The following is a 25,942-nucleotide window of genomic DNA, read 5'->3' on the forward strand; positions in this document are numbered from 1 at the left end:
ACTGGAAGTGCTGCCTCATCATTCGTTTTTTATATATATATATATATATATATATATATATATATATATATATGTGTATATATATAGTTGATATCATCGCTCCTCGACCTGTCCCCTCTCAGCTTGATCTACTTGGACATTTGGGCAAACAACCTCATGGCTAAATATAAGATTTATTGTTTTATTGTTAACATTCTAATCAGGTAGTGAAATGAATTGCACAAAAAACCAGATGGTAGAAACATATATGATGTATGTATCAACAATGGAAGACAATAATATACTGAAATAAACTCACTGATAAATTACAGGGACCAAATGATGGTGGAGATGGGAGATGTAATGGCATACAGTTTGGCAGCAGATGAGTGACAATGAATGGAAATAAAAAAAAATATGCTGAACTAATCCTGCTCTTAAATACAACCCAGTCCATGTGCCTAAACAGAAAGCAGCTCAGAGCTGATGTACATTTCTGTCTTCATTTGCACCAGAAAAATTGAAAATGAAGATATCACATCACACCGCCTTTTGCAACATTTTCTCACAATGGCGTCTAAGGTCACAAATACAAGGTATGCTATTTTTTATGCTAGAAATCATGCCCAGGAACATGATAAATCTACCCTTTATTTTTTGAACATTATCGAAAGATTTCTTGGTAATTGAGTGTACCTTATTGTAGTTATTTAAAGAGTGGGAGGGGTCAATAGAGCGCTCACTCTGCAACCATAGGTTAATTAATCAGATGGGCAGGGTTGAAGCGCTATAAAAAATGGACACATAGACACATTAGTTGCCACTGCCTTAATATACGTGCGGGAGCGCTGCCACTGCACCAGACGCCCCGACGATATACCTTTTGTCCCTGAAGAACCATAATTCTTTGTGGTGAAACGCGTCGGACATTTGCACTTTAGGAAGGACTATTTGTCAGGGCTTGACAGCAATAGACCCAAGGTTTTCAGGGCGGGTGCCCGGAATACAGCCTGTTAGGGTTCTCCCGGCTCTCCTGAATTAGCTTATATAGGGAAAGAACCTAGGCCGAGCATCCCCCATCAAGACATTGTTTTAGCGCCCCCCCCCCCCCTGACAAACTACCGCTTGACATATATGGGACTAGAGCTGCCAGTTATACCCGACATCCTTCCGGTAAAGCAGTGCACCTACAGCATTGTTTTAATTAAATGTCTCAATATCTTAAAAATTTAATGAAATAAATGTTATGTTTTAAATAACTACAATAAGGTACACTCAGTTCAACTGTGATATTTTAGGACACCTCTGAGTAATTATACAATGGGCCACGACTACCTAACCTCTGACCCTGAGTATATGTTTATTATTTCTTGGTAATTGTGTAATTAGAAAATGCTGCCAAGTATTCCTGATCCACCTGCTAAGGCCTAATCCACGGTCTGTGAAAACCCAGCCTGTACAGTAATACACTCGTATAGATCATACGAGTGTATTAATGTACACGAACCAATGACGCCGTGCGCTCGTGCACTGAGAAGGACAGCAAGACGGATTTTCACAGACCGTGGTCTGTGAAAATCCACGTATGTGTGAATGAGCCCTAAAGTAAATATGCCTGTGTATTTTTCTCCGACAGCTCTGAATCTGACTGTCAAGTACTGGAAAACTAACATGAATGCCGTATTTATTAATAACTAGCATTGAAGCGCTGTAACAAACTATTCAACTCCTTTGCAACATCATATAATAACAATACAAATACCGTATATAACATTTCACAATAGGAAGATGAATGTGTGGGGCATGATCCATAGGTGTATGCCTTGTAATTGTAAAGAATGTCTAAAAATGACCTGTAGCTTTCCTGACGTGTGTTTAACCCCTTCCCGACCTTTGACGTACTAGTACGTCATGGGAACGACTGAGTTCCCGCAATTTGACGTAATAGTACGTCATAGTGATCGCGCGGGCACCAGAGCGGTGCGAGCGCGATCACTGCACTGCTGTATCCGCCGGCATCGCTGTAAAAGCCGATGCTGGCAGATTAACCCCTTCTATGCCGCGGTCCGCGCTGACCGCGACATAGAAGAGGTTTGTGTCGGGGGAACAATCGCATTGAGTCCCCGCGCTGCTGTGGCGGGGACCCGATGCGACACAAGGCAGCCCGATGCCATGCAGAGGCTGCCCAATGCCTTGCACGGCATCGGGAACTGCCTTCTATGGGAGCCGAGGAGATCCAGCCTCAGGCTGGGTCTCCTAGGCAACCTGTTAGTGTATGACTCAGTGTCATACACTAACAGGCAATGCATTACAATACAGATGTATTGTAATGCATTGCAGAGGGGATCAGACCCCAAAAGTGAATGTCATAAATAAAGTAAAGTAAAAAAAAGTTAATAAAGCAATAAAATTAATAAAGTAAAAAAGAAAAATAAAGCCCCTTTCCCCTTATTTTATAATAAAAATAAAAAAAACACACATATTAGGTATCGCCGGGTCCATAATGACTGGCTCTATAAATATATCACATAATCTACCCTGTCTGATAAACACCATAAAAAAAAAATGTGTAAAAAAAAAAGGCATTTTTGTCACTTTACATCACAAAAAGTGCAACACCAAGCGATCAAAAAGGCGTATGCCCCCAAAATGGTATCAATAAAACCATCACCCTCGCCAAAAAAATAAAAAAAACTATAGCTTTCAGAACATGGAGACACTAAAACATCATTTTTTGGGGTTTCAAAACTGCTATTATTGTGCTAAAGTGAAATACACAAAAAAAATTATACATATTAGGTATCACCATGTCCGTAACAACTAGCTCTATAAAAATATTACATGACCTAACCACTCAGATGAACACCGTAAAAAAAAAAAAAAAAAATGTGTAAAGAAAAATAAGCCATTTTTGTCACATTACATCACAAAAATTGCAAAAGCAAGTGATTAAAAAGGCGTATGCCCCCCAAAATAGTACCAATCAGACCGTCACCTCATCCCGCAAAAAACGAGACCCTACCTAAGAGAATCGGTCAAAAAATAAAAAAGCTATGGAGACACTAATATATGATTATTTTTTGCTTCAAAACTGCTATCATTGTGCTAAAGTGAAAAAAAAAAAAAAGTATACATATTAGGTATCACCACGTCTGTAACAAACAGCTATATAAAAATATCACATGACCTAACCACTCAGATGAACACCGTAAAAAAAATAAAAAAAAACTGTGTACTGGGCATATGCCCCCCAAAATAGTACCAATCAGACCATCTCCTCATCCCGCAAAAAATGAGACCCTACCTGAGAGAATCGTTCAAAAAATAAAAAAGCTATGGCTCTCAGACTATGGAGACACTAAAATATCATTATTTCAGTTTCAAAAATGCTATTATTGTGTAAAACTTAAATAAATAAGAAAAAGTAGACATATTAGGTATTGCCACGTGCGTAACGATCTGCTATATAAAAAAGTCACATGACCTAATTCCTCAGGTAAACGCTGTAAAAATAAAAACAGTGCCAAAACATAAAATCTTTTGTTACCTTGCCTCACAAAAAACGTAATATAGAGCAATTAAAAATCATATGTACCCCAAAATAGTACAATAAAACTGGCACCTTATCCGGTAGTTTCCAAAATGTGGTCACTTTTTTGAGTTTCTACTGTGGGGGTGCATCAGGGGGGCTTCAAATGGGACATGGCATCTAAAAACCAGTTCAGCTAAATTTGCCTTCCAAAAACCATATGGCGTTCCTTTCCTTCTGCGCCCTGTACAGCAGTTTACGATCACATGTGGGGTGTTTCTGTAAACCGCAGAATCAGGGTAATAAATATTGAGTTTTGTTTGGCTGTTAACCCTCGATGTGTTAAATAAAAAAAATTGATTAAAATGTAAAATCTGCCCAAAACAAAGTTTGTAAAATCAGTTTTGTATACCCTGAGGGGTGTAGTTTCTAAAATGGGGTCATTTTTGGGTGGTTTCTTTTTATGTAAGCCTCACAAAGTGACTTCAGACCTGAACTGGTCCTTAAAAAGTGGGTTTTGGAAATTTTCCAAAAAATTTCAAGATTTGCTTCCAAACTTCTAAGCCTTCTAATGTCCCCAAAAAATAAAATGTCATTTTCAAAATGATCCAAACATGAAGTAGACATATAGGGAATGTAAAGTAATTACTATTTTTGAAGGTATTACTATCTATTATAGAAGTAGAGAAATTGAAATTTGCTAATTTTTCAAAATTTTGGGTAAATTTTGTATTTTTTTATGAATAAAAAAGTGATTTTTTTTTAACTTCTTTTTAACACTGTCATGAAGTACGATATGTGACGAGAAAACAATCTCAGAATGGCCTGTATAAGTAAAAGCGTTTTAAAGTTATCACCACATAAAGTGACACATCTCAGATGTGCAAAAAATGGCCTGGGCAGGAAGGTGAAAACATGCCCGGGGTGGAAGGGGTTAACCCTTTAGTGACCAGCCTGTTTTGGGCCTTATTGATCAAGCATTGTTCTTCCTTTTTTCATTGCTGCTTTCCAAGAGCTATTACTTTTTTATTTTTCCATCTATATAGCTTTATAAGGGCTTGATTTTTGCGGGACAGGTTGTAGTTTTTAATGGTGCCATTTTGGAGTACACGTAACTTTCTGATTTACTTTTATTAACTCTTTCTTGGAGGTATATGGGAAAAACAGCAATACTGCCACTGAGTTTTTACGTTATAAATTTTGCGGCATTCATTTTTCGGTATAAATAACATCAATATTTTTTCTCTGGGTCAGTACGATTACAGCGATACAAATACATATTTTTTTTTTATATTTTACTACTTTTTGTGCAATTAAACATCTTTTCTTAAAAGGAAGAAAATCTTTTTGCATCACCGCTTCCCAAGACCCATAACTTTTTTTATTTTTCTTTCCATGGAGTTTTGTGAGGGCTTTATTGTTGTGAGATGACTTATAGTTTTCATTGGTATCATTTTGGAGTAAATTACGCTTATTGATCATTTGTTATTATATTTTTTCGGTGGCAACTAAGAATAAATTAGCAACTCTGTCAATTTACATAATATTGATGTAGTGCAAGTCGTTATGGACACGTCAAAACCAAACATATGGGGGAGTTTTTTGCTATTTTTTTCATTGAAAAGCGTATTTTCAATGGAAAAAAATTGTATTTTTTACTGTAATTTCTTTATTTAATAAATGTGTGCTTTTTTTTACTTTTTTTTACCACTTAATAGTCCTACAAGGGGACTATAACAGACAACATTTTGATTGCTTTTAAAATACAATGCACTATCCCTATAGTGCATTGCATTTTATTATCACTGCTTTACTGGCAGTCACAGCCTGCTGGAAACTACTCAAGGCTGGCTTAGGGTCTATATCAGACCCCTTCTGGCTTTTACACACCGGCACCCCACGATCACATTTGCAGGGTGGTGATTGGAGACAGGGGGAGTCCGCTTCCTCTGTTACCCCTTTACATGCGGCGGGTGCCATTGCCCAGCATTTTTGCTGATGTTTTTGTCATTTGTTTTGTGGTGTTTTTTTACATAGAGTAGAGGAGATTTATCAAATCTGGTGTACAAGAAAGCTGGCCTGGTTGCCCATTGTAACCAATGAGATTCCACCTTTCATTTTGCAAAGGAGCTCTGAAAAATGAAAGTGAAATCTGATTGGTTGCTATCAGTAACTGAGCCAGTTTTCCTTTAAATTGGTTTTGATAAATCTTCCCCAGAATGCTGCATTTTTTTGAAAGAAGCAAACAAAAAAGAAAAAAAAAAACGAATTAACAAAAACCAGGAGTAAACTGCAAACTGCTAGCAATTCATTCATAACTTCAGCGGGAATAATCAAGGAATGGCACAACATAGAGCCATAAGAATAGATGCTCCAGAATTGTTATTACATGGAGAATGCAAGTAGTTACTACAACAGACATGTCAGGAAAGGAGACAGGTCCTCTTTAAAGACACATGAACATTTTTCAAGACTGCATTATAATACAACATAGCATTATAATATTGTAAGGGGTAAGTATGGGTGCCTGCAAATCACACTTCCCCTCCCCCACCCCTATTAGATGCATGCTCGGATTCTCTGAGAAGTAAAGAAAAAGTTGAAGCTAATTGGAAAGCCTGCTCATAAGAAGAAATACGTTTAATAAATATAATAATCACAAACTCAGCATGATCGATATGGTTGTAAAATATAACAAAAGTAGATTTCCTCTCAGGCTTCTACATATCAATAGTATATTAAGGTCCATTGCGCCATTGAGATTTTAATAGTGAAAAGAGGTCTCTGAGGCATCTATTAGGCCTCTTGCACATGACCGTATGGCTTTTTCAGTATTTTGCGGTCCACAAAAAACGGATCCGCAAAAAATACAGATGACATCCGTGTGCATTCCGTTTTTTGTGGAATGGAACAACTGGCCCCTGATAGAATAGTACTATCCTTGTCCATTATGCGGACAATAATAGGACATGTTCTATCTTTGAACGGAACGGAAATACGACATACGGAGTACCTTCCGTTTTTTTTTTTGCCGATCCATTGAAATTAATGGTTCCGTATACAGTCTGTATACGCAATGTAAAAACGGAAGGCAAACGGGAAAAAAATGTTCGTGTGCAAGAGGCCTTAGGGAGAGTTCACATCAGATCCTGTCCATCAGTTACGCGCATTTTGCATCTGTTTGAGCATTTCCGCCTTATGCAAATGTGCATAACTGATGCAACAAGATACATTTTTTACAGGATCATGTTTTTTTTTTTCCTGTTCTAATTGTTCAGAAGAATGGAAAATAAAACGGACATGCGAATTCTACCATATCTCATTATAAGCTGTCATCTACCTCAGCAAATTTCCTGGGTTTTGCCAAGTTTCTTTGATTTTCATGTATATGTGTGTTATATCACTATCCAAGTTTATGTAAACTGCTTCACTTTTAACACCATCATCTACTTCCATGTTGTTTTAAAGAAGCAACTAGTCTGCTTCCGAGATGTCATATTTCTTCTGATTTATGAGACTTAATGAACCTACAACTGGGAATTTCCTAATTTCTGACTACATGATTGAGGATGTTTGTTCAGTTATTTTTAACAGCTATTTCGTATGTCAACAGAGCGTGGCTCATTAAAGCAGATATGAAAATTTCTTAATTCTTAAAATAACACAATTTTTAACATTATCTTTCCTTTTTTTTATACCAGTGGAGCAAAACCTATATCGTAAACATGCTAAAGTGTGACTACTCAATGTAATCAGCTGGCAATGAATAACCCAGAGCTGTACAAACAGGGGTTAATTAGATTTTACTTCCATGAAATAACAGAGTACCAATGTGTGCTAGAAGCATCTTGGTGTTCACTAGTAATTATACAAAATGTAATTGGAGACGGCAAACTTAACTTTATATGTGACCCAAAAACTGCCATACATACCGTGCTCCAGAGTCGGTACAAGTTTTGTCTGGTATCTAAGGAAGGTGACCATACTTGTCCATGAACAGAGAAGATGAGATATATATTGCTGCATCCTACAATTGGCTGTTTTTTGCATGCATCTTGTGTGATCAGTGCATATGGTGTTGCGACAGTGGACCCACTGTGTTGCAATTGGATCTGGCTTGAGCCTAAAGGGTCCCAGTTTTCCTTCCCAGAGTAATCTCTCATGGCAATAGCTAACTACAAGCTGGCATTTCCGAAGCCTGGTAGCAGAAGCCATAGGTAGGCAAATAGTTGTATATGTGCAAAATTAAGTGTGGCTGTGTTCTCGCAATATGGAAAACGGGCAGAAGTCAGGCCAGGCACTGATCAATAAACCCAGTCAGGTATGTCAAGTAGCAAAATGACACCTTCGCAAAACTCTAGAAAACAAAAAAACTTAGATGCTCAGGCAAAGAAGAAATGTCCAGGGCAACTCTACATAATCAGAGAAGTTCAGCAATAGACCGATATGCCGGCAGCAGAGGCAACATTCAGGCAGGGACATCTGCCATGACTGTAGGTGAGTGAGGATTCTCCTGTTATATACAGGAATGTAAAACCTCCTTTTCATAGACAGTGGGGGAAATTTATAATGAGGTAATATCTGTCAGTTTTCCTTAAATCTACATTGGGGTAATCTTCTTCAAATTTATCAAACGGCATACATTATGTTTTACATTTGTTTGATCTTTAAATCTAACACTTTTATCTAGAAATGCTACTCTAGTATTCTGTACTGAAGTGGCTTTGGGATATTTTTGCGACTTTTAAAAAAAGTCCCAGTCATAAATCTGGAGTGGAACGAATTAACATAGCTAACCATGTTAACTTTTCCACCCACTCTTCAAAACTGAAGTGAGTGATATAAAAATGCCAAACGTGGGAAAAAATTTGGTCAAGTGACCTCAAAAAGTCACAAGGGCCCGTATTGCGATTTTTTTTTTTTTTAATAAATATATATTTTTATTTTCCAAATCAAAATGTTAATACATAAAACGATATCAATCTCAACGGTGTGCCCAGCATGGCAATCATAGACATCCTTACAAGAAAGATTCTACACAGCATCCTAAGGACACCCTCAAGATAATATATAATAATAACTATATCAACCCCCCCCCCCCCATTGGCTGCCGTCCGCTCCATTCATTGTTATATAGAATAGTATCAGTATTAATTATAGCTATGCAGTTCTGCGTGCAACTCTCCGTTTCCTTTCAATATCCTCGTATACCCTAATTTTTTGGAGGTATGAACTCCACTCCCTTGTTGAGGGCAGGGAGACAGAGCCCAATACTTTATCAATATAGCCTTAGCAACCATCAATCCCCGCATCCAAATCCGTCTAACCTGGGGCGGGACTTCCACTTCTGACCCATAGTCTCCAAAAATCACTATCAAAATTCCCGGGTTATAGTTCATTGAACTCTCCTTTTGTAGGATAGTGAAGACCTCATCCCAATAACTTCTTATTTTGCTGCAGCTCCAAAGCAAATGGACATAGTTGGCATTAACATATCCACATTTAGAGCAGCGACTTTTTGAAGAATTAATTCTGGAGTGCAGGGTTTGATTTCTTCCCCCATTATGTCTATGGCTACCATGCGATGTACAGAAAACAGTGGACATCCCACAAAATGCACGGATGAAATAAGCTCTCTGTCAGCTTTGAACACAGTGCAATTGTTTTTCAAGGCTGCTCAAGCTGCATGAAGACAGAAGTTATAAAATTATATTTAAGTCCATTCTCAACTGAATTGATCTCTGGTCACCAGAAAATTGTAACCATTAAACATCTTGGGAATGTCATCTTCCTCAATTGTCAGTAATAGCCTAGCCGTCAATCAAAAATTAACAGGGCTACAATCAACAGTCAAGAGGGTACAGATACTTTTTCATCAGAAAAAATAATTTAAGGAATTAATTTCATATATGTCAAATAAAGACACTACACATAATCCAATTCCTGTCTGGTCTTCACCAGACAGACAATCTGATACGAAGAGTCAAAAAGATAATGTTTATTGTTTTCCTACTCCATATCCCAAGGTGAATACTCATTCCACTAAACGTACCTTCATTAGAAACGAGCAGCGGTGTAAAGAAAACCTCATTAAAAGAAACAATGCCCTGCCAAATTTCACCATTGGGCTTTCATTTAGCCCTTCAGAGAAAAGAAAAAATATGGAATAAAGAATTCATTGACGTTTTTTCTATCCTCTCAGCTAAAGAAACTTTAAAATCTGAAAGTAAAGATGAAGACGAGAGAAAAAGGAACAAAACAGAAACCTTTTTTAAATTGGTTACAGGGCTTCTGCTTTTATTCAGCTATATTGGGTAAAAAAACACCCAAACCTATGTAGTGGATTATTTCACCATCTAGATAGCATCCTTGAAACATAGAAACATAGAATGTGTCAGCAGATAAGAACCATTTGGCCCATCTAGTCTTCCCAATATACTGAATACTATGAATAGCCCCTGGCCTTATCTTATATGAAGGATGGCCTTATGCCTATCCCATGCATTCTTAAACTCCTTCACTGTATTTGCAGCTACCACTTCTGCAGGAAGGCTATTCCATGCATCCACTACTCTCTCAGTAAAGTAATACTTCCTGATATTACTTTTAAACCTTTGCCCCTCTAATTTAAAACTATGTCCTCTTGTAGAAGTTTTTCTTCTTTTAAATATTCTCTCCTCTTTTACCTTGTTGATTCCCTTTATGTATTTGAAAGTTTCTATCATATCCCCTCTGTCTCGTCTTTCTTCCAAGCTATACATGTTAAGGTCCTTTAATCTTTCCTGGTAAGTTTTATCCTGCAATCCATGTACCAGTTTAGTAGCTCTTCTCTGAACTCTCTCCAAAGTATCAATATCCTTCTGGAGATATGGTCTCCAGTACTGAGCACAATACTCCAAATGAGGTCTCACTAGTGCTCTGTAGAGCGGCATGAGCACCTCCCGCTTTCTACTGGTAATACCTCTCCCTATACAACCAAGCATTCTGCTAGCATTTCCTGCTGCTCTATGACATTGTCTGCCTACTTTTAAGTCTTCTGAAATAATGATCCCTAAATCCCTTTCCTCAGATACTGAGGTTAGGACTGTATCACTGATTTTATAGTCTGCTCTTGGGTTTTTACGCCCCAGGTGCATTATCTTGCACTTATCAACATTACATTTTAGTTGCCAGATTTTTGACCATTCCTCTAGTTTTCCTAAATCCTTATTCATTTGGTGTATCCCTCCAGGAACATCAACCCTGTTACAAATCTTTGTGTCATCAGCAAAAAGACACACCTTATCATCGAGGCCTTTTGCAATTTCGCTGATAAAGATATTAAACAATATGGGTCCCAGAACAGATCCCTGAGGTACCCCACTGGTAACAAGACCGTGGTCTGAATATACTTCATTGACTACAACCCTCTGTTGTCTGTCCCTCAGCCACTGCCTAATCCCTTCAACAATATGGGAGTCCAAGCCCAAAGACTGCAAATTATTGATAAGCCTTCTATGTGGGACAGTATCAAAAGCCTTACTAAAGTCTAGATAAGCGATGTCTACTGCACCTCCACCATCTATTATTTTAGTCACCCAATCAAAAAAATCAATAAGATTAGTTTGACATGATCTCCCTGAAGTAAACCCATGCTGTTTTTCATCTTTCAATCCATGGGATTTTAGATGTTCCACAATCCTCTCCTTAAGTATGGTTTCCATTAATTTCCCCACTATTGATGTCAGGCTTACTGGCCTATAGTTGCCCGATTCCTACCTACTACCTTTCTTGTGAATGGGCACAACATTTGCTAATTTCCAATCTTCTGGGACGACTCCTGTTGCCAGTGATTGGTTAAATAAATCTGTTAATGGTTTTGCTAGTTCACCGCTGAGCTCTTTTAATAGCTTTGGGTGTATCTTATCAGGCCCCTGTGACTTATTTGTATTAATTTTAGACAGCTTGTATACAATCAAAGTCCCTTTTAGAGACCCTCGGGATATTTATATAATTGTAGCAATGGTCTGTTAAGACCTGTAATCCCTGTAGGGGTCCCTAACAAATGTTAAAATTTTTGTCTTTATTGGTTGATGGACAAAACACTCTATACAAAACAACAATACACTTTAAAATCATCAGTGCTTCAGTGTATGTTATGGGGTAGTGCCGGAGTAGTGTGATTACATTTACAGGAGGTGACCACATATACGGTGAATCGGGATCCTTAAATGGGGTAACCTCATCCCACCAGCTGATATGGGATGGTATCACCACTGGCGGTTACTTATTCAATTTGCTAACAGTGGATAACCAACAGGAGCACTGGTGAATATGCCTCTCCTGCCAATATTTGCCACTATCTAGTACCTTTGGTTAAGGTTGCTAGAAAGATAAAAATGTTGCTAGTCCCCTGTATTAAATGGCTGTTTGTCTCAGCCACAAGGCTGAGTGATGTCACCAGTCTCCCTGGCCACTGTTTGCCTCCTCTCTGCCACTAATTTCAGTCTGCACTCCGTCCTCTATTGCTATATCCTACAGGCACACCGCAACTTTGGTCAACTCCTGTACTGCAACACTCTCCTTGTCTACTCGGCTAAATACCGCCGCATGATAATAATAATTTCCCTAACACTGTGCACTGTCTAAAAGATGTTCCGCTCTATACCACCCCTCCCGACATGTTTCGCCACTAGCTGTGGCTTCGTCAGGGGATGCGGGGTATATGAGCGGGCGCGCCTCATCAGACCTTCCTTTATGCTTCACAGGTCACCGCCCACCTGTCAAAGCCATCTCCGACAGCCAACCACAATCGCCTCCCACATTCGCTCCTCCGTGTGCTGGCCACGTCATTCCGCCGACGCACATCCTGCACGCCTCCCTCTGCCGCTTCGTCATCAATGCCAGCAGGTAAACACAGCATGAAGTATGAATGGGGAGACGATCGATCTGGGAGGGTTTGGCCGCAAGGTATCTCCACCCACATTTGTTGATAAACAATGATTCTTCATTCTCTGCGAGCATTTTAGATCCACTCTTGTTCTCCCTAGATGTATTAATCCATCCCTACTTTTGTGTTTGTTATATATTAGTTATCTATACATAAAGGACAATCTAAGATCAATCCACCATTACTGAGGAATTATAAATACTATTAAGGTAATTAGTTATCTCTTTTCCCCCTTCAGTGTGCAGTGTGTATCACCAGATCCAATATTGTGTCATGGTAGGGACATGTTATCCTGATGTGAGAGTTGCCACCATACTTTATACCACCATACTTGGTGCCATTAAATGGTGTGTATCTTTTTAAGTTGGAAATAACTCACGCAACTGTTCCATAATTATTATTTAATTTCTGTTATTTATTTATTGATTGATATTCCTTGATGTGGTTTATCAAGAACATCAGGATATATGCCATCCACCATGCTATATATTCAAATAATGACAGCACTGCACTTGATTTCTTCACCATGAATTTTAGACAGCTGACTTAGAACCTCTTCCTCTGTAAAGACACATGCATCAAAAGATTCATTAGTCTTCTTTCCTAACTGAGGTCCTTTTCCTTCATTTTCCTTTGTAAAAACTGAACCGAAGTATTCATTGAGGCAGTCAGCTAGTTCTTTATCTTCCTCCATATACCTTCCTTCTTTTGTTTTTAATTTTGTAATTCCCTGTTTTAGTTTCCTTTTTTCATTTATGTATCTGAAGAATGCCTTATCGCCTTTTTTCCCCTGACTGAGCTAATTTCTCTTCTGCCTGTGCTTTAGAAGCTCTTATAACTTGTTTGGCCTCTCTCTGCCTAATCTTATAAATTTGCCTGTCATCCTCGTTTTTTTTATTTTATATAATTCCTAAATGCTATCTTTTTGTTTTTAATGATTTTTGCCACTTCTGCTGAGTACCACAGTGGTCTTTTCCTTTTTTTTACTTTTACTGACAAGCCTAATGCAATTTTCTGTTGCCTTCAATAGTGCCACTTTTAAGTAGTCCCATTTCTCCTGGACTCCAAGGAAACTGTTCCAATCTGATAGGTACTCGTATACCACTAATCTAATTTTAGAAAAGTCAGTTTTTCTAAAATCTAACACTTTTGTTTTTGTGTGGTGTGACTCACTGTACTTATAGTAAACCACACTGACTGGTGATCACTAGATCCCAAGCTTTCCCCTACAGTAATATCAGATACCAAATTCCCATTTGTGAATACTAAATCTAAAATGGCCTCCTTCCGGGTTGGCTCCTCAACTACTTGCTGTAGAGATAATCCCAGTAGGGAATTTAGAATATCTGTACTCCTGGCAGAACTAGCTATTTTGGTTTTCCAGTTTACATCAGGAAGATTGAAGTCTCCCATAATGATAACTTCCCCCTTCAATGTCATTTTAGCTATTTCCTCAACTAGTAGATCATCTAATTCTTTGACTTGGCTAGGTGTTCTATATATCACACCTACACGAGTTACCTTATGATTATCAAGCTGCAAGGTAACCTAAACTGACTCTAAATTGTTCTCGCTAACTTGTATCAAATTAGATTTTATGCTATCTTTCACATACAGGGCCAACCCTCCCCCTTCTTGCCTTCTCTTCTTGAAGCTTATAAAAATTTTGGAGGTACTGCTTGGTACAACTATGACGAGTCATTCCGTCAAAAATTAGCAGTTTATCTTGAACTTAAAGGGGTTTTCTCATCTCAGACAATGGGGGCATATCGCTAGGATATGTCCCCATTGTCTTATAGCCGCTGGGACCCGCACCTATATCGGGAACGTAGCCCCGAAAGTGAAGGAGAGAGCACTGTACATGCGCAGCGGCCCTCCATTCATTTCTATGGGGCTGCCGAAAGTAGCCGAGTGCTGGCTCGGGTACTGCCGTCTGCCCCATAGAAATGAATGGGAGCATGGGCCACGCATGCACGGCACGCTCCCATTCACTTCTATGGGAGAGGCGGGGATTAGCGCTTGGTGGTGGACGGACCCTGAGAAATCTGGGGTCCTCCAGCCACAGAGCTCTCCGCTCCGTTCTCGATATAGGTGCGGGTCCCGAAGGTCAGACAATGGGGCATATCCTAGCGATATGCCCCCATTGTCTAAGATGGGAATACCCCTTTAATTGGGGGTCAAAGGATGTCGGCCTTTGGATTAACTTAATGTTACCACAAAGGTCCAATCTTTTTCGTCAGCAAATTCCAAAAAAAGGAATTTATTTATTACAATGAGTCAGTTTGTAGATGGCAAAACAGTTGCAAATACAAACACGAGTGCACTTTCTGCACAGTAAGCCATCCAGCAAATAAATGTTGTAAAAAACATGGGCATGGTTCAAAAAACAGTGAACCCAATAGAGCAAGTGACACCACTGATTATCAAGAATCATACAATGTTTAAACATTTATCCAAACAAAGTGATGGCCCAAATACTAATTGATAGTTTTACTTATGGTTTCTATGTTCCTTCGTTTACGGGTTTTAAATGCTCACTGGTTTAAAATCACTAGCTTAAAATCTGTCAATTTAAATAAAAATGCAGTTCAAGAAAAAAAAAATAAAGAAATCCTCGAAAATAGAGTAGCTGGTCCCTTTAAAAGTCCTCCGTTTAAAAATTTTAGATTATCCACCCTTGGTTAAGTACCCAAAAAGGACCCTAATAGTTACAGGCTTATTCATCATTTATCATATCCAAAAAACAACTCTTTAAATGATCTCATTATAAAAATACCTCCTCAGTACAATACGCATCCTTTGACCAGGCACTGATGTTACAAAAAAAAGGCCAGAAAAAATGTAATGTTATCTAAAACAGATATCAAATCGTCATTCAGGTTATTATCAGTTAACCCAGAGGGCTATAACTCACTGGGATTTCAATTTGAAGGCAATTACTACTATGATAAAGCCCTCCCTATGGGGTTCTCATTATCCTGCTTTTACTTTGAGGCTTTCTCAACTTTTTTGCAATGGATGCTGGAAAAGTCAATGCATTTATTTACAGATGCAGCTGTAGAATGCAGTGGAATACATAGCATTCTACAAGAACCATTGGTCTGCGGAAAAATGGCCGAAATCCTGGCTAGGCCAATCATTTATAAAAGAAAACATAGTATTTTTAGAACTTTTTCCAGTTCTGGTTGCATTAAATATATGGAAAAATGAATTAAATAATAAACGTATTTTATTATTTTTGGACAACAAAGGAGTTGTTTTTGCCATAAACTGTTTAGCAACAAAATCACAAGTAGTCATAAATGTGTTAACCCCTTAAAACCACTGGGATTTTCCATTTTTGCGTTTTAATTTTTCACTCCCCGCCTTCCCATAGTCCTAACTTTTTTATTTTTCCATTCACATAGCCTTATGAGGGCTTATTTTTTTGCGGGACAAGTTGTACTTTCTAATGGCACCATTTAGGGTTGCATACCATGTAGTAGGGAGCGGTAAAAAAAATTACAAATGGGGTAGAATTGGGAAAAAACGCAATTCTGATAAAGGAGTTTTTTGTTTTTTTTTACACTGTACACTATGCGGTAAAATTGACCTGTTATATTCATTCTCCAGGTGAGTATGGTTCCAACGATACCACACTTTTATAATATTTCTTGCGTTTTAATGCAGATTTTTTTTTTTAAACCTTTGAGGAAATTTTTTTATAATTTACGTCATTTGCCGCATGGCATTAATATTGCTATATTTTAATTGTATGGGCACTTTCGCACGCGGGGATGCCCATGATGTTTATTTCTTTCATTGGTATATTTCATAAGTATTTTTATTTTAAGGAAAAGGGGGTAATTTTAACTTTTTTTTTTTTTTATATTTGTAAAAACTTTTTTTAAGTCATCTTGGGTGACAATAACTGTCAATCACTCGATTGCCCATAGTATTCAGTGATGGCTAAATAGCCATCATTGAAGACTTCATTTGCACTATATCAATACAAGGCTGCCACCTAGTGGCCTGTATTGATATATACATCTAATTGACTCTGAAGCCTGCTTGAGGCTAAGATAACAGGTTCCTCGATCTCAGCCGGGGAAAGCTGTTACCGGACTGGAAGCGCGCGACTTCCGGTTCCGGTCTGCGCAGATGCCGTGGTCACTTTTGACTACGGCATCTGAAGGGTAAGATGTATGCGATCAGCCTTATGGCTGATCGCATACATGTGCCGCGGGTCTCTGCTATTTAAAATAGCAAAAACCCCGCGGCTAAGGCGCCCGCTGCACGTGAGAGCGGGCGCCATGTTTAGGGATCGGACCCATGACGTACAGCTACGTCATGAGTCATTAAAGGGTTAAGACAAATTACTTTATTTTGTCTCAATAATAACATTTGGCTGAAAGCCAAATACATTGAAGGTAATAACAATACAATAGCAGAACTTTACTCAATTCAGAAAACTGGTGCCAGACGCAGAATCGACGGGAATTCCTCGCCCACAACAGCTTTGGAAGATAATCTGGACTTAATCTACGAACTAGTTAGTAAATCCTTGGCTCCTAATACATGGGCTGCATATGCAACTGCATGGAATACTTGGAGGAGTTTTTGTTCTGCCAACAATTTAAAGGTATTAGACACAAACATAGTACACAACATCCAATTTGTGTTAAAAAAAATGTTCAAGGGGAAGGCAGTATACATACAAAAAATATTAGAGGGGATTTCAATCTTTAAAAAAATTTCAACTCAATACCAATTACATCTAGTTTTAAAAATAAATAAATAAAAAAGTAATAATATTAGTAATATAAAAATAGGCCTAATTATTAAGAGCTTATCAATTTCCACAAATTAAGATACTTTTTCTGAAATAATACCCTGGTGGGCATGGAGAGTTGAAAACATGATCTTAATGGAAAAGATCAGAATACGTATTAACAAGAGTATGGAAAAATTCATGGATAAGATAAAAGGAAAATTTTACAGGCATATCGAGCTGGAAGGATTTGTCAGTGGGTTATGTGATGAATCGAGACAGATTCTATCTGATATTGGATTGGATATGTTGGATTCCAAAATGTGATTGAAGATGGTTGCGGTGCTTTTTAGCCATTCAGCTACGCTATATGGCGGTGTGGGGTAAAGTCGCCTAGGTGCGGACTAGTTGTGTTGGTTTATTCATATATAAATTGTTATTGGTTTAATTAATTGAGTTTTATATAATACTTCAGGTAACATTAGGCACTGTGGCCATCTATAATCCACTAATAAAAGCTTATTAATTCTTAGGCCTCTTTCACACTTGCGTTGTTGGGATCCGGCATGCACTTCCGTTGCCGGAGGTGCCTGCCGGATCCGGAAAAACGCAAGTGTACTGAAAGCATTTGAAGACGGAACCGTCTTCCAAATGCTTTCAGTGTTACTATGGCACCCAGGACGCTATTAAAGTCCTGGTTGCCATAGTAGGAGCGGGGAGCGGGGGAGCGGTATACTTACAGTCCGTGCGGCTCCCGGGGCGCTCCAGAATGACGTCAGAGCGCCCCATGCGCATGGATGACGTGATCACATGGATCACGTGATCCATGCGCTTGGGGCGCCCTGACGTCACTCTGGAGCGCCCGGGGAGCCGCACGGACGGTGAGTACACTGCTCCCCCGCTCCCCACTACACTTACCATGGCTGTCAGGACTTTAGCGTCCCGGCAGCCATGGTAACCACTCTGAAAAAGCTAAATGTCGGCTCCGGCAATGCGCCGAAACGACGTTTAGCTTAAGGCCGGATCCGGATCAATGCCTTCCAATGGGCATTAATTCCGGATCTGGCCTTGCGGCAAGTGTTCCGGATTTTTGGCCGGAGCAAAAAGCGCAGCATGCTGCGGTATTTTCTCCGGCCAACAAACGTTCCGTACCGGAACTGAAGACATCCTGATGCATCCTGAACGGATTACTCTCCATTCAGAATGCATTAGGATAATCCTGATCAGGATTCTTCCGGCATAGAGCCCCGACGACGGAACTCTATGCCGGAAGACAATAACGCAGGTGTGAAAGAGCCCTTAAATTGCGCAATTAGCCATTTATTAACATAATGTTGATGTAGTTAAGATCTATGACACCATGTCTTGGTTTATGCACTGGATTGTTATCTAGTTCTTCAGGATTTGCCTGTAATTTGCTTCATTATCATTCCCATGGTATGACATCCTCACCACCATGCTTTACGGTGGCAATGAAGTACTTTTGGAGATGTGCAGCCGTTGATAGCAGTGTCTTGCAGGCTTTTTGCCTTCTGTTTCAGTAGAGAGAACACTCCTTAGATATACCCCTGCCCATTCCCTTCATCGACATTCTCTCCACCGCTGGTTGGTACATGTCCTTTTTGAATCATGCTAACCATATAAGGTTTAGTAGGTTTCGAAGTTGTAAAGTTACAGCAGTAGAGTGCCGGTGGTAACTAGAAGCCATGCTGCAACATTAGCAGTCAGACTGAAACACACAGATGCTGTGTATGTAAGGCAGGGCTTAGGCTCCTGACTTAAAAATCCTGCCTTTGTTTTTATTGGCTCAGCTTTTATTATACATTAATAATCAGGAAAAGAAAAGAGACTTATGTGGTGTAACTCTGCTTATATTGGAGGGTTCATTTAGTGACAGCAGTGACAGTCTGGTAAGTCTTGAGAAAACAGCCTATGTTTGCCTTTCCTGATTGAGTGGTTAAGGATGGTGCTTGGGATTTTTTTCTGGCAGAGACATAATAAAAATAGCACACACAAAAATTTTTACAAATGCTTTATGTCACGAGGGCTTATTCAAGAAAGCTTTTCTGGAGTGCTTAATCTTTTGCCCTTATTAGTCATTTTGAAGTAAACTTGGTAATGGAACATACTGAAAAAATAGTAAAATCCTGAATTAAAAAATAAGAAAGGTTTATTATACATACAGAACTATGCTTTCTTACATTTCATATGTTAAATATTTTAATATCTACTAAAAGGCACCCAAAAACTATATATTAAATACACTTAAAGCCTAATTTAACCCATGGAGGCTCAAGCAATTTATGACCTCCAGGATTACATAAAATGCTGAATTATTTCAACTTCCCCACAGGTTATGCAGTGGTCTGTGTTCTTCAATGTTCTCATGACCAATGAGGCCAACCACTGGCCCTAGCAGTCACGTGCCATTCATGCACATGTGACCGCTGAGACTAGTGATTGGCTGCAGAGGCCACATGAATGCGACATCATTATCACAGCAGTGGGGACCCTGCTGAATAGTAAAAAATTAATCTACACCTAATCAACATGGATTATTTCAACCAAAGCGTTAGTTTGTGTGGTGAAATTTAGCAACAAATGATTATTTAAGCAGAAAGTCTGGAAAGAGGTCAATTGTGTTAAAAAAAATTCAGATAGTCAACAGTCCAGAATAAATCTTTCCAGACAAGAACATTCCTTGAATATTCCCATAAAAATGACTGGTCCTTCACTCGGTGTGATTGAACATGTCTGGCCAGTCTGAATGACCGTAAAGGGCGATATGGAATAAAATGTGTATGATTGCATGAGTGTAACAATTGTTCACAAGACCACTCAACTATCAACCTATATCTATATAATGCGTATGGCCACTTTTACTGTATATAGGAGAGTGCACAGAAATATGCACAGACTCTGTCATGGGCAGGTCCTAACAGGCATTTACAGGAGACAGGCTTGAGGACCTTTGTAAGGTCCTTCACTGTCTCCATAGTGACACTAGGAATAGGATCACATATTATTGGCATTTAAGGGTCCCTCTTGTGCTGTGTTGTGATCAGGCTTGATTAATGATACTAATGAGTTTACCTGCATAGATCCCAGAGGTTCTACAGGAAGTGCAGCTGTGTATTACCACATACGCATCATTAATTAACTAGCCATGTGCCCTTTTCTAGACACTTTTCGAAAGTGTCTAGTAAGTCAGAAAAAAAGTATCTAAAAACATTGTTCACATGATTATAATGCACATAAGTGTAAATATTTTATGTTTCTTTTTTGCTGTTTATTAGCTGAAACCCAGTGAGGATGATCCAGCCGGCGCTCCTACAGGTACTGGTGCTCGTGTTTGTGGGGTTGCATCCCCAATAACAATATCAGAAGAAGGACAGCCTCTCCTGTATTTGCTTGCGAATCTTCACCAATTTTTTGCATAGAGCATAGTACAACTGTCACTCAGAGACACTTTTTATCTATTTCTGAGTCTTTTTCAAATGTCCGTATACTTTAAAAAGACTCAGATAGAACTGAAAGGCATTACAGAATGACTACTATCCTAGGTACAAAACAATTACTGAAGAGTCACAAGCAAGTACAGGAGTGCAGGTCTTTCTTTTACTACTAACTAGAGAAACTATTTAAAAGCAGGACCATATTGCAGATGTGTTGTACAGTATACACTCACCTAAAGAATTATTAGGAACACCATACTAATACGGTGTTGGACCCCCTTTTGCCTTCAGAACTGCCTTAATTCTACGTGGCATTGATTCAGCAAGGTGCTGATAGCATTCTTTAGAAATGTTGGCCCATATTGATAGGATAGCATCTTGCAGTTGATGGAGATTTGAGGGATGCACATCCAGGGCACGAAGCTCCCATTCCACCACATCCGAAAGATGCTCTATTGGGTTGAGATCGGGTGACTGTGGGGGCCATTTTAGTACAGTGAACTCATTGTCATGTTCAAGAAACCAATTTGAAATGATTCGAGATTTGTGACATGGTGCATTATTCTGCTGGAAGTACCCATCAGAGGATGGATACATGTTCTCATTCTGTTTACGCCAAATTCGGACTCTACCATTTGAATGTCTCAACAGAAATCGAGACTCATCAGACCAGGCAACATTTTTCCAATCTTCAATAGTCCAATTTTGGTGAGCTTGTGCAAATTGTAGCCTCTTTTTCCTATTTGTAGTGGAGATGAGTGGTACCCGGTGGGGTCTTCTGCTGTTGTAGCCCATCCGTCTCAAGGTTGTGCGTGTTGTGGCTTCACAAATGCTTTGCTGCATACCTCGGTTGTCACAAGTGGTTATTTCAGTCAACGTTGCTCTTCTATCAGCTTGAATCAGTCGGCCCATTCTCCTCTGACCTCTAGCATCCACAAGGCATTTTTGCCCACAGGACTGCCGCATACTGGATGTTTTTCCCTTTTCACACCATTCCTTGTAAACCCTAGAAATGGTTGTGCGTGAAAATCCCAGTAACTGAGCAGATTGTGAAATACTCAGACCGGCCCGTCTGGCACCAACAACCATGCCACGCTCAAAATTGCGTAAATCACCTTTCTTTCCCATTCTGACATTCAGTTTGGAGTTCAGGAGATTGTCTTGACCAGGACCACCCCCCTAAATGCATTGAAGCAACTGCCATGTGATTAGTTGACTAGATAATTGCATTAATGAGAAATAGAACAGGTGTTCCTAATAATTCTTTAGGTGAGTGTATAGCAGCCATATAATTCTATCCGTATAAAACCATGAGAACAAAACTGTGGCCTTCTAATCACATGTATTATAGAGCAATGTACAGTGTCACTGAAGCAGTCACTGAAGCAACATGTGGTGGCACACAGAGCACTTACGGTTCCGTAATACTGATCTATAGTGCACTACAAGGGTTACTGTGCAGAACGCGCTATGTGCATGGACCCTAAAGCAAATGCCTACTTGCTTATGTTCAATTTATTTAGCATTACTTGCACTTTTAATTCTATAAAATGGTCATTATAACATGGTAGAAGCATTTTATAATTAGCAATTCATAAATGCCATCATCTGCCAGAATGCCAGCATCACCAGCTTATATAGGATTTAAAGCATTAGTATAAATTCATAAATACATGTCAATTTGTAATTCTGGCCATCCACCTCATATATTTTGCTCATTAAGCCAAACTACATGACAAGGTGCTTTTGGGGGGGCTTTGAAATAAGCTTTAGGTGATTTGTGAGACGCCTGGGTCAAAGGGCTAGTACCTTTAACCACCAGTAGAGTGGTTTAACAAGATCAGAAAAAACATGACTGTGGCTTTCATTCGGCAAGAATAATGAGGTGATGACCAAACTGATGATGTCATAACGAAGCTCAGTGAGAGGCAAGCACATGATTCTTTAGTCTCGACACGACCACATGCAGTTTTGTTTAGGAAAGATAAAGCCAATTTCTAACATATGAAATTAAAACAGAGACATGATTCAATTGTCAAGGGGGATATCATAGCAGTTCTGGCATTCCCTTTAGTACTGTTTTTCACTGGACCTTTTCCTAGTATTACAGGAGTTCAAATTCCTTAAATGGGTTGGCTGGTTTCCGATATTGTTGACCTATCCTTAGGATAGATCATCAATATCAGATCAGCAGGGGTCTGACATCCTTTCCGATCAGCTGTTTGAAGAGACCACAGTACTCGTATGAGTGCTGCCTTCTCTTCATTGTATATCGGCCCGCCATTGAAACTGTAGCGGTATAATTACAAGTCAGCCATCCCATTCACTTGAATGGAACAGAGTGCAACTACAATTGCTCCTTTGAATGGAATGGAGGCGCTGTAATTACACTGCTCTGCCTATGCAATGCTGACAGCGAGCAGGTAAACAGTGAAGAGAATGCAGCTGTCATATGAGTGCCCTATGTTCAAACAGCTGATCGGCGGGGGGTGCTGGGAGTTGGACCCCCACCAATGTGATATTGATCACCTATCCTGAGGAAAAGCATAAATCAATATCAAGAGGCTTGAAAAGACTCATAATCAAGTCTGTAGGATACATTTAGTATCCATTATTTAGAGAGATTCACCAGCTGGCAAGAGGCTATAAAGTGGAAGACCAGAGCTGGGCACAGAGGAAAGGTGGGGAATTTTTTGCTTCATCTGCAGTACACCCAGGGGTGCACCACCAATGAGGCTAGGTGAGGCGATAGCCTCAGGCAGCACCAGGTAGGTGCAAGAGGGGGCAGCAGAAGGGCCATGGGGACTGAGCGATTTCATTGTGGCAAAGGGGTTGGATAAGAAATTGGCATGGGAGGTGCCATTTCAGTTTTTGCCTCAGGCAGCAGAAAGGCTAGGTGTACCCCTGAGTACACCAAAGACTGGCCTAGAAAGACGGTGTGTCCTCTCCATTCTGTGCTCCATTTCTAAGTGTATTCTGCTATATAATACTAAATATGGCTCCATATTACAGAATTAGAATGCTTCTAGAGGGCAGTAACATCAAAATATGGTGCCCGACGTACAGTGTCAGACTGGAGTACTTAGGGCCCACCGGCTAAAATTATCCTGGGGACCCACTGTACATCTATGAGCAAATATTATTTGAACCGCCATTCGCAAACTCCCAGCCACTGCATTCTCCATACATTTCCATTCAAAGGTGGCTGCACGGGCCACGTCTCCACTGAAATACACTGCTCAAAAAAATAAAGGGAACACAAAAAACACACCCTAGATCTGAATTAATTAAATATTCTTCTGAAATACTTTGTTCTTTACATAGTTGAATGTGCTGACAGCAAAATCACCCAAAAATAAAAAAATGGAAATCAAATTTTTCAACCCATGGAGGTCTGGATTTGGAGTCACACTCAAAATTAAAGTGGAAAAACACACTACAGCCTGATCCAACTTTGATGTAATGTCCTTAAAACAAGTCAAAATGAGGCTCAGTAGTGTGTGTGGCCTCCACGTGCCTGTATGACCTCCCTACAATGCCTGTGCATGCTCCTGATGAGGTGGGGACAGTCTCCTGAGGGATCTCCTCCCAGACCTGGACTAAAGCATCTGCCAACTCCTGGACAGTCTGTGGTGCAACGTGACGTTGGTGGATAGAGCGAGACATGATGTCCCAGATGTGCTCAATTGGATTCAGGTCTGGGGAATGGGCGGGCCAGTCCATAGCATCAATGCCTTCGTCTTGCAGGAACTGCTGACACACTCCAGCCACATGAGGTCTAGCATTGTCTTGCATTAGGAGGAACCCAGGGCCAACCGCACCAGCATATGGTCTCACAAGGGGTCTGAGGATCTCAACTCGGTACCTAATGGCAGTCAGGCTACCTCTGGCGAGCACATGGAGGGCTGTGCGGCCCTCCAAAGAAATGTCACCCCACACCATTACTGACCCAATGCCAAACCGGTCATGCTGGAGGATGTTGCAGGCAGCAGAACGTTCTCCACGGCGTCTCAAGACTCTGTCACGTCTGTCACATGTGCTCAGTGTGAACTTGCTTTCATCTGTGAAGAGCACAGGGCGCCAGTGGCGAATTTGCCAATCTTGGTGTTCTCTGGCAAATGACAAACGTCCTGCACGGTGTTGGGCTGTAAGCACAACTTCACCTGTGGACGTCGGGCCCTCATATCACCCTCATGGAGTCTGTTTCTGACCGTTTCAGCAGACACATGCACATTTGTGGCCTGCTGGAGGTCATTTTGCAGGGCTCTGGCAGTGCTCCTCCTGTTCCTCCTTGCACAAAGGCGGAAGTAGCGGTCCTGCTGCTGGGTTGTTGCCCTCCTACGGCCTCCTCCACGTCTCCTGATGTACTGGCCTGTCTCCTGGTAGCGCCTCCATGCTCTGGACACTACGCTGACAGACACAGCAAACCTTCTTGCCACAGCTCGCATTGATGTGCCATCCTGGATAAGCTGCACTACCTGAGCCACTTGTGTGGGTTGTAGACTCCGTCTCATGCTACCACTAGAGTGAAAGCACCGCCAGCATTCAAAAGTGACCAAAACAACAGCCAGGAAGCATAGGAACTGAGAAGTGGTCTGTGGTCACCACCTGCAGAACCACTCCTTTATTGGGGGTGTCTTGCTAATTGCCTATAATTTGCACCTGTTGTCTATCCCATTTGCACAACAGCAGGTGAAATTGATTGTCACTCAGTGTTGCTTCCTAAGTGGACAGTTTGATTTCACAGAAGTGTGATTGACTTGGAGTTACATTGTGTTGTTTAAGTGTTCCCTTTATTTTTTTGAGCAGTGTATATGGAGAATTCAGAGGGCAGGAATTAATAGACTCCTGTTCAGCTGATAAATGGGGATACCAGAGATCACACGTAGAGGCTACAGTGGGCTTGGGGCCCTCATCTGGCTCAAGGGCCCAGGAACTCACCTTTGCTCTGATGGATTGAAAATTAAATTGAAGGCAGACAGAGGTTACAGTAGGGCCCCACAGAAGTTATGTACATGAGCCTCAACTCCACAATTCTAGCTTTTGCACACAAAAGATAATGTAATCCATTATATTTAACCATATATTAATGTATATTTTCTACCACTGTCCTATATAGCAGCACGCAGAATTCTTATGAGTCTGTATAATGGACCTGTAGCAATCAGGTGGCTACTAGAAGACAATACCTGTGTAATACACATGCATTGGAACATGGCACAATTTTTTTTGCTGATGCTCCACAGCAAGGTATGTGCACCCTATTACAAGGTATGTACACCCTATTTTATATCCTCCTT

This window comes from Bufo bufo, chromosome 5, assembly GCF_905171765.1.
Source record: "Bufo bufo chromosome 5, aBufBuf1.1, whole genome shotgun sequence".
Lineage (NCBI taxonomy): Eukaryota > Metazoa > Chordata > Amphibia > Anura > Bufonidae > Bufo > Bufo bufo.